The 13,290-nt window shown below is 39.1% G+C and overlaps 1 long non-coding RNA gene across 4 annotated transcripts; it reads right to left on the bottom strand.

The window, feature by feature from the left end:
- Positions 1–1,802: 1,802 nt before the first annotated feature.
- Positions 1,803–7,340, bottom strand: LOC120048434. Of its 4 annotated transcripts, none has more exons than XR_005477008.1 (8): positions 6,967–7,340; positions 5,991–6,570; positions 5,461–5,873; positions 5,171–5,352; positions 4,898–4,939; positions 3,384–4,726; positions 3,154–3,254; positions 1,803–2,907 (listed from the first exon to the last, which is right to left on the bottom strand). It is a non-coding gene; the product is annotated as an uncharacterized LOC120048434 (long non-coding RNA). The 4 variants fall into 4 exon arrangements; XR_005477010.1 differs by having other exon boundaries at positions 5,461–5,557; positions 5,758–5,873; positions 5,991–7,340; XR_005477007.1 differs by having other exon boundaries at positions 5,991–7,340.
- Between the last annotated feature and the right edge of the window lie 5,950 nt (positions 7,341–13,290).

Below are 13,290 nucleotides of genomic sequence, written 5' to 3' on the forward strand. Positions count from 1 at the left end.
TGTTTTACTCACGTTAGCTGCAGTGAAGGAGAGCCCGCATGGCTTATTAGTTTGCTATGAAAGGTTTATTTGATCGAATAGAAATAATTTCATAATGATGAAGTTGATACGAGTGTACTAATATAAGTAGGATACGTGACATCCCGGCAACTTTGAGAAAAAAATACTTTATATCGGAGTCTTGAGATGGCTATGCATATTCATGCATTGAGGCTAGTAGTGTAGCATCTCTCTCCATTGAATACGGGCCGTGACGTCACCAACCCTCAGGGGTGTGAATACTTATGTAAATTAGATATTTCTGTATTATTATTTTTTATTTATTCTAAAGACATGTTTTCATTTTGTCATTATGGGGTATTGTGTGTAAATGGGTGAGAGAGAAAAATTGATTTAATCCATTCTGAATTCAGGCTGTAACACAACAAAATGTGGAATAAATCAAGGGGTATGAATACTTTCAGAAGGCACTATAGATGTTAGAGATGCAAAGCAGTAAACAGAAAGCTCTCAAGGTAAACCGGTTCATCTTGGACTTGGAAGTGATGAAATGAACTGGCAATTGGGGAGTTACTGGTCTGAAATCCTAATGCTGTTGTGGTATAAGGAAGGTACTCACTTAACCTGTGTCAAAATTAGCAAGGATCTTTTTTAAATCACATACTTTTATACTGTCCACTATCTAATCTGCAATTTATTATTGGTATGGAAATACATTTGTTGTTGAAGTTCCAAGCTACACTTATCCTTTTCAGACAATTAGCTTAGAGACAAGTGACTAATTGAATAGGTTTATATCACCTTGTACATTTCATGGAGACTTACCAAATATCAGTTTTTCTAAATCCTCTTATTTATATTAACTGACAGACGTCATTTGATACACACTAGTATTACATGAGCAGCGAATAAGCAAATGTTTTTTTTTTAGGTCTGTTGCTTTGCATTTGCACTCTTTAAATTTGTTAAGCTTATTATTATTGTGCAATAATGTATTGAGTGCTATGATCACACGGTTGTCATGAAAAAAGGTCACTGTTATTGTATATGACCCATATCCATGCACTCCTTATGTCAAATCTGTCCTGTGATATGGTGACGCAATAAAAAACAAATATTTTGTAATTTTATAGTATTACATTTTTTAAGCGACATGGAATTTCATGTTTGTAAAGGATTTTAATGTTTAATGTGGTTTAGATCGAATGTAACCTGGCTTCCATTTTATGCTGTGTGATGTTAATACCTTGTAATGTGTTTGGGGTAATGTGATTGTCGATCACAATGACAGAGACTTCACAGAATTGTTGTCACTCAAAAGATTAGTGATATTTATGTATTTAACAATAACAGCTATCCAAAAATATATTTCAGCTAACACTTTTGTTAGCCCTTGAGGATAATTGTGATCATCGCTTTTAAAATGTGCACATTACAACATTGACAGGTGATGGAAATGACTAATGTCAAGGTTAAAATAAGTATAAAATATAACAGAATGCATTGTGTGAAATAGGTAGATATTTTTTTGCCAGACATTTAGCACCTCAAACAGTATACTATGCAGAAAAATAGTTGTGTATCTAGTTTGTAAGCTTCTGTAAAATGGTAGGGTAAATAACTTATCTTAATAACATGAAATATTCTGAGTAACAATCAACGTTTCTAAGAGAAACATCACTACTGTGGTGACTAAAAAAGTGAGGACTCGTCTTAAGAAAAAGTTAAGAAACATTTATCTAAGAACACATAGCACATGTACGTCAGACGCAGTACATTACAAAATTATTGTCATCTTTATTTTCAACGTATACACAGAATTGCTGATCATATTCAAAAACTGGATAATGTTTTATAAAAAGTTTATTTTCTGTCAATTACTTTTTGTCAATATTCACCAAAGCCCACTTTTGTATTGCTTGGATGAAAATTATATTTTTTCGTTCTGCATAAAAAAAATGATATACTGTTTTGGCTTCACAAACTAACTTAAAAGTTATCGGTAATGCCTGAACTTTAGAGTTAATTGTGAGCTTTGCTTGGCTCAGATGGAATGCAGTCTTGGTTGGTTTCATCTCTCTGTGCAGAGTCCAGCGTGTCCCACCAAACCCTTCCAACACGGTTGAGCCCCATGAAACAGTGCTCAGATCAATTCCATTTTAATACCAGTCAATACAGGAATTTAATTAGGCATGAAATTTAATGCAGTACACATTGATCATTTTCCAGTTCAACATCAATGTCAACTTCAATTGACTGGGTTGACTGAAATGCAAATGGTATTAACCCCAACATTGCCATGGAGCGACCCTGCAGTATGACCCCTTATCATGAAGTAATTCCTTCTCCCTTTCCTGAAGTTCCTTGTTGGGGTTAGATCTTGGGGCTTAGATCGTGGCGTCCCTTCACCAGGCCCTGCTCCTTGCGCATCACAGGCACTTGGATGCTGCAGACAGGCACTCGTTTCTGGAGAACTGCTGCCCTAGCCTGGCTGTACTGCTGTTTTTTGCTGCCTGAGTGAAAGGGTGTAGGTTACTGTTTCTGTTTCATTTCTTTGAAAAGCCTAAACATCTTAGTTCTACAGGACCGGCCAGAGGGTTGTCTGCCTCCATCTGCTCTAAAGATGAATTCTTCTCCTGGAAAGTAGACATAACTCTTAGGCTCCTTGCACAGCTTCAAACGTGCCCTAGTCTTTCTCTGCATTTCCTCTTTACGTTCAAGTATACAATGAGCCCAAACTAGCAGAACAGGCTCTCACACACAGACATGTTTTATGGAACCCTGTCTCGACCAGTTTGGCCCCGGAGTGTAGATCAACATTAAATCTTTCTTCTCAAGGGGTGCATCTAGAAGTGGTTCTTGTGGATACTTCTTACTCCTTTGCAATAACATATTCCTTAGGATGACCTATGGTAAAGATTAGCATTATTTACATTTACATTACATTTACATTTAAGTCATTTAGCAGACGCTCTTATCCAAAGCGACTTACAAATTGGTGCATTCACCTTATGATATCCAGTGGAACAACCACATTATTAAGTAAATAAGGAAAATGAAATACATGGAAACCATCACCATAAAATTTTAGTTTCTTTCATCTGTTTAAAAAACAAATAAGTCAGAGGAACAGCTGGCAGTGTTGTAACTCACATAGCTGATGGTGAATATCAGCAATGCCACCACAATCCCCACAATGGAAAGAACTAGAATGGTATCCCTTTCTTCTGATTGGTCTGTGGACTCAAGGCAACCTGCAAAACAAGTATCCACAAATCCTTGAGCATCACTGGAAAAAAAAATTAAGAATTTAGCAGCATAGATGAACTCTCTCTGGGTCCACATACCAAAACAAGCACACAATGAGAGTAGAACACACTCACCTGTCACTGAGGTGAACCTGGCCCTCCTGGTTCTGCTCTCCTACAGGTGCTGCCAGGAGACACTTGTACCTCCCGCTATCAACAGCGGGAGGTAAATACGGCTGTTAGAATCGGTATGGGTCTATGCATAGACCAAACAGCTTAACAGATAAAAACATGCATTATTCAGGAGAATCTCATTGAATCAGGCTATTCATTTCAGTGCAGTTGCGTTCTTACGCATATCTTATGACTAAACGGAACTGAAAACACTCCAGCCTGTTTTGATCACAGTTCATGTTGAAGCCTGTACATTTAAGCTGTTTGTCAATGATTTAGCCCACAATTGCCTACAGATTTGATACACATGAAGACCTATATTTCATCTGGAATTGACAAACAAAAGCCTGACTAGGATCCCGACTTTCCCCCACATCATATTTGTTCCAATTAGGCTAAATGTATTCCTATTAATTTGCATAGGCTAACCATTGTGATTAATGTTATTTACCATCTTCTGCTATTTATGAATGAACAGGCATCAGGGTAAATATAATATAATTTCAATGCCCCCCCCCCCACATTAATGTTACTTACCTTACAGATCACAAAGTGAGCTAATTTCCACTCCATTCATATGCAAATACATTTGATTCATACACTGGCTTGTCTGGCTGGCATGTTTTTATTTTAAACAGGCATTCTACACTGAAATAATTTCAGTCCTCAATTATGATTTAAAAAAATCATAGCTCTTCAGTACACCCTTGTGTTTGAATATATATCTATTATATGTCTTACGATACAATTAATAATGTTGAAATAAGAAATACAATCAAGGGATACGTTACAATTTACAATAAAGAACACCTTATGAAACAGCTGTGAAAATCAATCTAGCAATATTTTAGATTTAAATACATAACCATTGATATTTGTTTGCTACATGTGTGTCAATTTACTTTCAGATTTGTTGTACACTCACATGGCAATCATAGACTGAAATACAGAATTCTGGTGTGTGGAATAGAGAGGAGGTGGGTATTGTGTGGATGGGAGGTTCTGCCTGTCATTAGTTTTTCAAAAGGTAGTCAGTTTTGGAAGGTGGACTCGAATAGGGAAACTGCAAATTCCAGGCGCTGCTGCCCTCTTTGTTCTGAGTGTTTGCAGTGCTAGTGTTTTTAGCTAATCTGTGTATCTCAAATTGTGCCCAGTATGATAGTTTTCTTGCTCTTTCTTAGCAGATAATGACAACATGACATTAACAGTAGCTGTAGATGATGTAATGAAAAGTTGGGAGGGTTGTTGGTAATGGAGGACATCAGGTGGATCCATGTCTGAGTGTTAGGCAGAACCCCTAGGTCCTGGAAAACAGGACCAGAGTAAAGTGAACAGGGTAGGAGACAGATGTACACAAGCAAACACACAGGTTACAGGTTGATCAGGTATGTAAAAATACAGTTATTGAAAGATTTCATTAAAATGTTTGATTAGACATACAATAATGTTAATGGCAGACAGAAAAGAAAGGATACCTGTCTAATTGTTGATGTCAGTGGGGTTATAAAGGATGGTCCCTGGAAAATATAGAGAGATGAGTTGTGAGAGAAACTCCAGGGTGGTGTCATGACCACTGGAGTCATACACCTTAACAGTACCTACCTGGAAGTGGCGGTTACTTAACGTGACCCAGTGGTTAGCCTTGAGATGGAAAATTTGGAGAAACCACTGGGCCAGTTTTGGTACTGCTGACAGCATGGTGATGCCGCCCACCACAAAGCGGCAAATGCAAATATTTTTATATTCACCTTAACGGATGGGGACCCCAGCTAGGAGCGAAAGAGCACCAAGCTATCCCAGGTCTCGCCTTCCTTTTGTCCTTCTTCCAAGCCAAGTAATTCACCCGGATGTCGAATCACTTGGTCCCCTTGATTCTCCTCCGGTGGCTCTCCTTCTGTTTCTCCTGCGCCTTGTCCATGTTCAGTCTCACCTTGATTGATAATTTAAATAAATGCAATTATATTTCATATTATTACAAATGCATCTCGTATCTCTTGGAATGCCAGAAAATAAATGAACAGCGTACAATAATGTTGACCTGGTAAAAAAAAACTGTCCGTGCCTGAAGGTGGTCCTTGAAAGGTGTTCTGATCTGGTTCGACAACTTCCACCACATCAGGTGGAGTATCAGTGACCTCAAAGTACGTTATACAAAAATAGCAATAGAAAAACACAAAGTCAATCACACATTTTTTAGACTACAGTATAGGCAATAATTTTATATACAATTTCATTGTATACCTCAGTAAACAGCTGCAACTCCCGTCCGTACAGTAGGCGATAGGGTGAGTACTCTGGAGGCCTGGATGCTGCTGTTGTGTGCAAAGATAATTACCTTCAGGTTGTCCTCCCACCATTCTTGGAACCAGTCAAGGGACTTGCCCATGGCAGTCTTGAGGGTGTGGTTTGTCTGTTCATCCACACCTGGATGAGGGGCTAGGAAAGGGATATCTAACAATGGAAGATATTGAAATGTCTGATTATGTACTATGGAAAAACAAAAACTAATTGTAAAAAATAAACCAACACAAACCATTGGTGACAGAATATAACCTATAACATCTCTACCTTGTTCCAGAGTTTACGACCTTGGTCACTCAAGATGACCTCTGGAGAACCATGGGTGTTTGAAGATGTCCATCATCGCCTTGGAGGTGGCCTCGCCAGTCTGGTCATTGATGGGTATCATACAAAAGAAAATACATTTTTGGTTCCAAGCACCCTTTTTAAATGGGTTACAGAAGGGAATTTAGAGTTAAGCACGTTCTCTTCATTTGCAGAGCTTAATGGGTATTGCCTCCACCCAATTGGTAAAATAATCGGTCGCCATCAGGCTAGACATGTACTCACCTTTAAACACAAGGTGACAAATTTAAACATTGTGTTCTCTCTGATGACGTTCATTGAAATCAAAATAATTTCAGATATAATAGAATGTGATCGATAAACAAACTGTTATTTCACTTGCCCAGCTGTCCACTTCTTTGACAATCCCATGCCAAAAGAAGTGTATGTTGATTTTGGCAATCATGCGCTTGACTCCGAAATGGCCAACATGCATCGGTCAGCATGGTCTCCGTCTCCTCCTCAGTGAAAAGTACCCTCCTGTGTGGCTGGACATCCTTCCCCCGTAGGTACATGTGATTGCCTAACAAGTTTGAAGACAAAAGTTGTTGAAATACAAAAGTCTATGTAATTTTGCATGCACAACTTACTTTCTCTGTCTCTCTCTCCCCCCATCTCTCTGTCTTTCACTCTCACTTTCATCCTTTATTTCTCCCTCTCCCCCCTCTCTCTCTGTGTGTGTCTAGCAAAGACACCTAGTTAAGGACAGTTGGAATGACCATAATTGCTTAGACCCATCAATTTGATTTATCAGAGTTAACGTATAGCTAGATACCTCAATATGACAGACATATAACTAAATGTATAACTAGCAACTTCTAGATGACCAACTACCTAGATGGAAAATGGTTGTTGAAAAATGGTTGTTCATAGCTAAATCCTTCCAGTTATGTAATAGAAGCGAACTGCTTAACTTTACCCTGAATAGTGAAAATCTGACCCCTATGAATGTTGTGCCTATTGTCGAGATCATTGGTGCCTTCATAATACTTCGCCTGTTTGGAAAGATAAAATAACATCTCCTCGAGGGATGCCAGTGAAGTGCAAGCAAACGTTACTTACATACAAAATGAAAGAAACAAAAACAATTAGCTAGCTAGCTAACGTCGGCCAAACAAAACTGTCTGGCTAGCTGACTAGGCAGGCTGATCTAAGTAAATAAGTAATGTTAGCTAGCAATGTAAATCCAAAAACAGCTTAAATTATTTATTCCTATTTCACAATATTTTGTTATATAAAGACATATATGGTAAAGAAAAATAAACACTCCTCTTCATCTTCTAACTTTTGCTAGACTACTACATACGGGGTCTTCTTTGATACTATCGCGGTCTGCAAACAAATGTCACAAGTGCATGCCGCCACCCACTGCCCTGGCTGTATATCAGCCCAAATAATTAACAAAATACAAATAAACAAAAACAAAACCCAACATACTCCTTCATTCAGATTCAACTACCAATGCCCATCTCACAGGCTCTGGGGCCTGAGAAAGAAAAGCATCTTCGGACAGTATTCTTTGTAATGTTTCGGCAGTCCTGTAAACCTAATATTGTCACGTTTGGATTGTTAAAGAGTTCGTAAAGAGCTATGAATTTTGATATATTTTATTGCACTGTTTAGAGGGAGCGACACAAGGGTGCGCTCCTATCATTTAAATATGGTTGATTAGAATCTTGTTGTGTTTTCCTTTCTTTGACCCGCGCCATATGCGTACCCAATTCTGCTAAATGTAATGCTAATAATAAGCTTGAAATGTTTTCCTATTATTTTGCATAGGTTAATCATTGTGATTAATTATATTTACTATCTTCTGCTGTTTTATGACTAAACAGGCATCGGTAAAAACAACAACAAAAACGTTTCGATGCTCCGCATAGGCCCTTTAATTTTTCATTTCTTTCCCATGAATGACGACAGTATAGTGGAAGATTGAGAGAAGGTGATATACTCGCGACTGGTGACTGGCTGGCGTGCAAAGCCCAGCATGATGACTCAATCACGATTTATTACATTGTCTGGATGGCAGACCATCTGTGGGCTATCACAAGGTTCAAACATACCTTATCTGTGGGATCTCTAAGAAGAGACGTTCTCATGGAAGTCCTTGGGTCACTGACGCCAGGGGAGGTGTGAAGACAGATCAACAAAATTAATGTTACTGTGTAAATTAAATTGTCATGTTTGAATTTCTGAAGAGTTCACAAAAGAGTTACGAATTTGTATATATTTTATTGTACTGTAAGTGCTATGGATTTATTGTTACACGGAGTGTTATTTTGTTCGTCGGGCTGCCGATAGTTCAAAGAGGGAGCGACACAATGCGCTCCTATCATTTACATTGAGTTGATTAGATTCGAATCTGCCTGTGTTTTCCTGTCTTTTGTTAAAACTAGCAAAGTACAAAGAAATGTTAATTCAGGTTGGGCGTGAGTTTATGCTTGAATTTGGTTAAAAGGAGAGTGAATTTGTTCATACTTTGAGAACTTGCTACCAAGCTCGTGTGTATCAGAAAAAACATTGTGTTTTCTCTTAGAGACTATTTTGAACTGAAGACATGTGTTACCACGTTGTTTTAGCCTATTGGTGATAGTCATATACTCCGTGTTATTCTGTAATGTATAATGTATTTCATGTACACTGTAATTGTTTGCGTGTCAATTCTTTCATCCTATTAGTTAAATAGAGTAACTGCATTCCTCGTTTTACAGAGTAATTATTTGATTGACCAAATGCTTATAATTTAGAAGGTCTATTGGTAGTTGTTATTTACACTATACACATACTGTAGCATACTCTTGGGTACCACCTTGACATCTCTGATCTGCTTGCCTCAATTAATTAATGCTAGAACATTGGTTGCCAGGATTAGTTATTTGTATCAAGTCTCTTAATAATTGCATAACAGTGTAAGTTAGAAATGTTCATTATAGTCATACTGAGTCAGTGATACAATGATTCGCTATCTTGCTAGATCCTCCAGAGATGCACAGGGCTTGTTGCATTTATTTTTTACAGAAAACCACGGCAATATAGGTGCTATCTAGATCCTAAAATGATTATTCCGCTGTCCCCATAGGAGAACCCTTTGAAGAACCCTTTTTGTTTCCAGGTAGAACCCCTTTGGTGCCTAGGTAGAACCATGTTGTGTTCCACACATATGGTTCTACATGGAACCCAAAAGGGTTGTTACTCGAACCAAAAAGGGTTCTTTAAAGGGTTCTCCTATGGGGACTGCCGTATAACCCTTTGGAACCGCTTTTTCAAAGAGTGTACTCAACAAGTTCAACCTGTTCAGTTTACACCATTTCATTTCTACTCCAACATCTGCCTGGTATTCAAAATAAAACGCAATATAGCACCACCACCTTTGAACGTTTTGGTCAACCTCTGCTCAGACTTAAATAGCAGTGTCCCAAGAACCTCCTCCTGTAGTGACTGTAGCATCCTCAAACGGTCCACCATCTTCTACCAAACTGCCTTCTCATACAAAGCAATAAAGACATGCAATGGCTTCATCTGAACATGGATCAGGTCAAATCAGACGTGCGCACACTGAATTTGATCTAATAGGTAACAGTGACATTTTTAACGCAACAGAATACACACTAAAAACACATTACATTTCAATAGGTGCAATAATTTAGTTTGATTATTTTTTTATTCTTTTAATTCTACCCCCTTTTCTCCCCAATTTTCGTGGTATCCAATCGCTAGTAATTACTATCTTGTCTCATCGCTACAACTCCCGTACGGGCTCGGGAGAGACGAAGGTCGAAAGCCATGCGTCCTCCGAAGCACAACCCAACCAAGCCGCACTGCTTCTTAACACAGCGCGCCTCCAACCCGGAAGCCAGCCGCACCAATGTGTCGGAGGAAACACCGTGTACCTGGCCCCCTTGGTTAGCGCGCACTGCGCCCGGCCCGCCACAGGAGTCGCTGGAGCGCGAACTGCTCTATTCGAGTGAAGGGACATCCCAAGGATCCCGAATAGCATCTATGAACTCCTCTGAAAGCCGTGGACACAACTCTTATTGGTTGTCTGATGTAGGCTACTGGGAACTGGTAACAACACAGTCTGTGATTGGCTAACGAAGTTTAGATCTGTATACAGCGAGATAAAATAACATACCATTCCATGAGGTGTTGAGGGAAAGACAGATTACCTATAGATTGGACATCATCTTTTCTAGGCCATTAGCGATAACAGAGCTACACTATAGTTCAAGGTGGCTAAGTCGGAATATCTGCTTGCATGGAAAAAATGGTACGTTTCTAACATTTAGGGTTGAGATTTAATTAATATACATTTAAACTATGCACATAATGACTTTCATTAACACGCGATGCAGGCGTCACGCAGACGTTAGTAAGGCGTTGGTATCATGTCATGTCAGGTGGTACGGTTGCCTAGGCTTATATATGTCTCTTTTCACCCCCCATAGTCCCGTCTTAATTTCTTACTGAAGCGGAAATGTCCGTCTACACCCACTGTGACGAAGCACATGCCATGGCTGCGTTTCAAACTCAAATAAGACAGCCCTCGGCCCAAAACCCTCAAACTATGCCCATGGGGGAATCCCCACGGCCATATTTGTCGTAGGTCCAAATGATTAGACAAGCAAGGGAAGTTTGCAACGTAAAGCCCCTCATCCCTCGTTTTTAATGGAGTTTGGTGAGTGTACACTTAGAGTCAACATACAAGTGTGAGTAAAAACGAATGTAAATAAGTTAGACATTGTGCTACTAATGCACAAACACATCTCATAAAAGTAATTGTTTTTGTTTGGTTAGCTTTTGGTAATTGTAGAAATAAAACATTGTCCTTCTTCAGAAGTACAGTTGAAGTCGGAAGTTTACATAAACTTAGGTTGGAGTCATTTTAAACTCGTTTTTCAACCACTCCACATATTTCTTGTTAACAAACTACAGTTTTGGCAAGTCGGTTAGGACATCTACTTTGTGCATGACAAGTCATTTTTCCAACAATTGTTTACAGACAGATTATTCACACTTATAATTCACTGTATCACAATTCCAGTGGGTCAGAAGTTTACATACACTAAACTGATTGTGTCTTTAAACAGCTTGGAAAATTCCAGAAAATGTAATTGCTTTAGAAGCTTCTGGTAGGCTAATTGACATCATTTGAGTCAATTGGAGGTGTACCTATGGATGTATTTCAAGGCCTACCTTCAAACTCAGTGCCTCTTTGCTTGACATCATGGGGAAATCAAAAGAAATCAGCCAAGACCTCAGAAAAAAAAATTGTAGACCTCCACAAGTCTGGTTCATCCTTGGGAGCAATTTCCAAACACCTGAAGGTACCGCGTTCATCTGTACAAACAAAAGTATGCAAGTATAAACACCATGGGACCACACAGCCGTCATACCGCTCAGGAAGGAGAAGCGTTCTGTCTCCTAGAGATGAACGTCCTTTGGTGCGAAAAGTGCAAATCAATCCCAGAACAACAGCATAGGACCCTGTGAAGATGCTGGAGGAAACAGGTACAAAAGTATCTCTATCCACAGTAAAACAAATCCCATGTTGACATAACCTGAAAGGCCGCTCAGCAAGGAAGAAGCCACTGCTCCAAAACCGCCATAAAAAAGCCAGACTACGGTTTGCAACTGCACATGGGGACAAAGATTGTACTTTTTGGAGAAATGTCCTCTGGTCTGATGAAACAAAAATAGAACTGTTTGGCCATAATGACCATCGTTATGTTTGGAGGAAAAAAGAGGAGGCTTGCAAGCCAAAGAACACCATCCCAACCGTGAAGCACGGGGGTGGCAGGATCATGTTGTGGGGGTGCTTTGCTGCAGGAGGGACTGGTGCACTTCATCATGAGGAAGGACAATTATGTGGATATATTGAAGCAACATCTCAAGACATCAGTCAGGAAGTTAAAGCTTGGTCGCAAATGGGTCTTCCAAATGGACAATGACCCCAAGCATACTTCCAAAGTTGTGATAAAATGGCTTAAGGACAACTAAGTGAAGGTATTGGAGTGGCCATCACAAAGCTCTAACCTATAGAACATTTGTAGGCAGAACTGAAAAAGCGTGTGCGAACAAGGAGGCCTACAAACCTGACTCAGTTACACCAGCTCTGTCAGGAGGAATGGGCCAAAATTCACCCAACTTATTGTGGGAAGCTTGTTCAAGGCTACCCAAAAGCTTTTGAAGTGAAGTTAAAAAATGTAAAGGCAATGCTGCCAAATACTCTTTGAGTGTATGTAAACTTCTGACCCAGTGGGAATGTGATGAAAGAAATAAAAGCTGAAATAATTCTCTCTACTATTATTGACATTTCACATTCTTCAAATAAAGTGGTGATCCTAACTGACCTAAAACAGGGAATTTTTACTAGGATTAAATGTCAGAATTGAGAAAAACAGAGTTTAAATGTATTTGGCTAAGGTGTATGTAAACTTCCGACTTCAACTGTAGCTAGGCAGGCTAACGTTAGTTAGCTAATTAATATGCTAGCTATCATACAGTAGGCGTATATTAATAATTATATACACTACCGTTCAAAAGTTTGGGGTCACTTAGAAATTTCCTTGTTTTTGAAAGAAAAGCAAAACATTTTGTCCATTAAAATAACATAAAATTGATCAGAAATACAGTGTAGACATTGTTAGTGTTGTAAATGACTATTGTAACTGGTATCAGCTGATAAAAAAATAAATAAAATGTAATATCTACATAGGCGTACAGAGGCCCATTATCAGCAAACATCACTCCTGTGTTCCAATGGCACGTTGTGTTAGCTAATCTAAGTTTATAATTTTAAAAGGCTAATTGGTCATTAGAAAACCCTTTTGCAATTATGTTAGCACAGCTGAAAACTGTTGTTCTGATTAAAGAAGCAATAAAACTGGCCTTCTTTAGACTAGTTGAGTATTTGGAGCATTAGCATTTGTGGGTTTGATTATAGGCTCAAAATGGCCATAAACAAAGAACTTTCTTCTGAAACGCGTCAGTCTAGTCTTGTTGTGAGAAATGAAGACTATTCCATGCAAGAAATTGCCAAGAAACGGAAGATCTCATTCAACACTATGCACTACTCCCTTCACAGAACAGCGCAAGCAGGTGTGAACTTGATCCCATAGGATGACATTCTGGGTGTGATCGTCTCAGGTGCGCGTGCACTCTGCACGTCTGCAAAGGACTAAAAACAAGGCATGTGCTTCGTCATTGTGGGTGTAGATAGAATTGCACCCTGCACACACACACC

Source organism: Salvelinus namaycush, chromosome 5, assembly GCF_016432855.1.
Source record: "Salvelinus namaycush isolate Seneca chromosome 5, SaNama_1.0, whole genome shotgun sequence".
Lineage (NCBI taxonomy): Eukaryota > Metazoa > Chordata > Actinopteri > Salmoniformes > Salmonidae > Salvelinus > Salvelinus namaycush.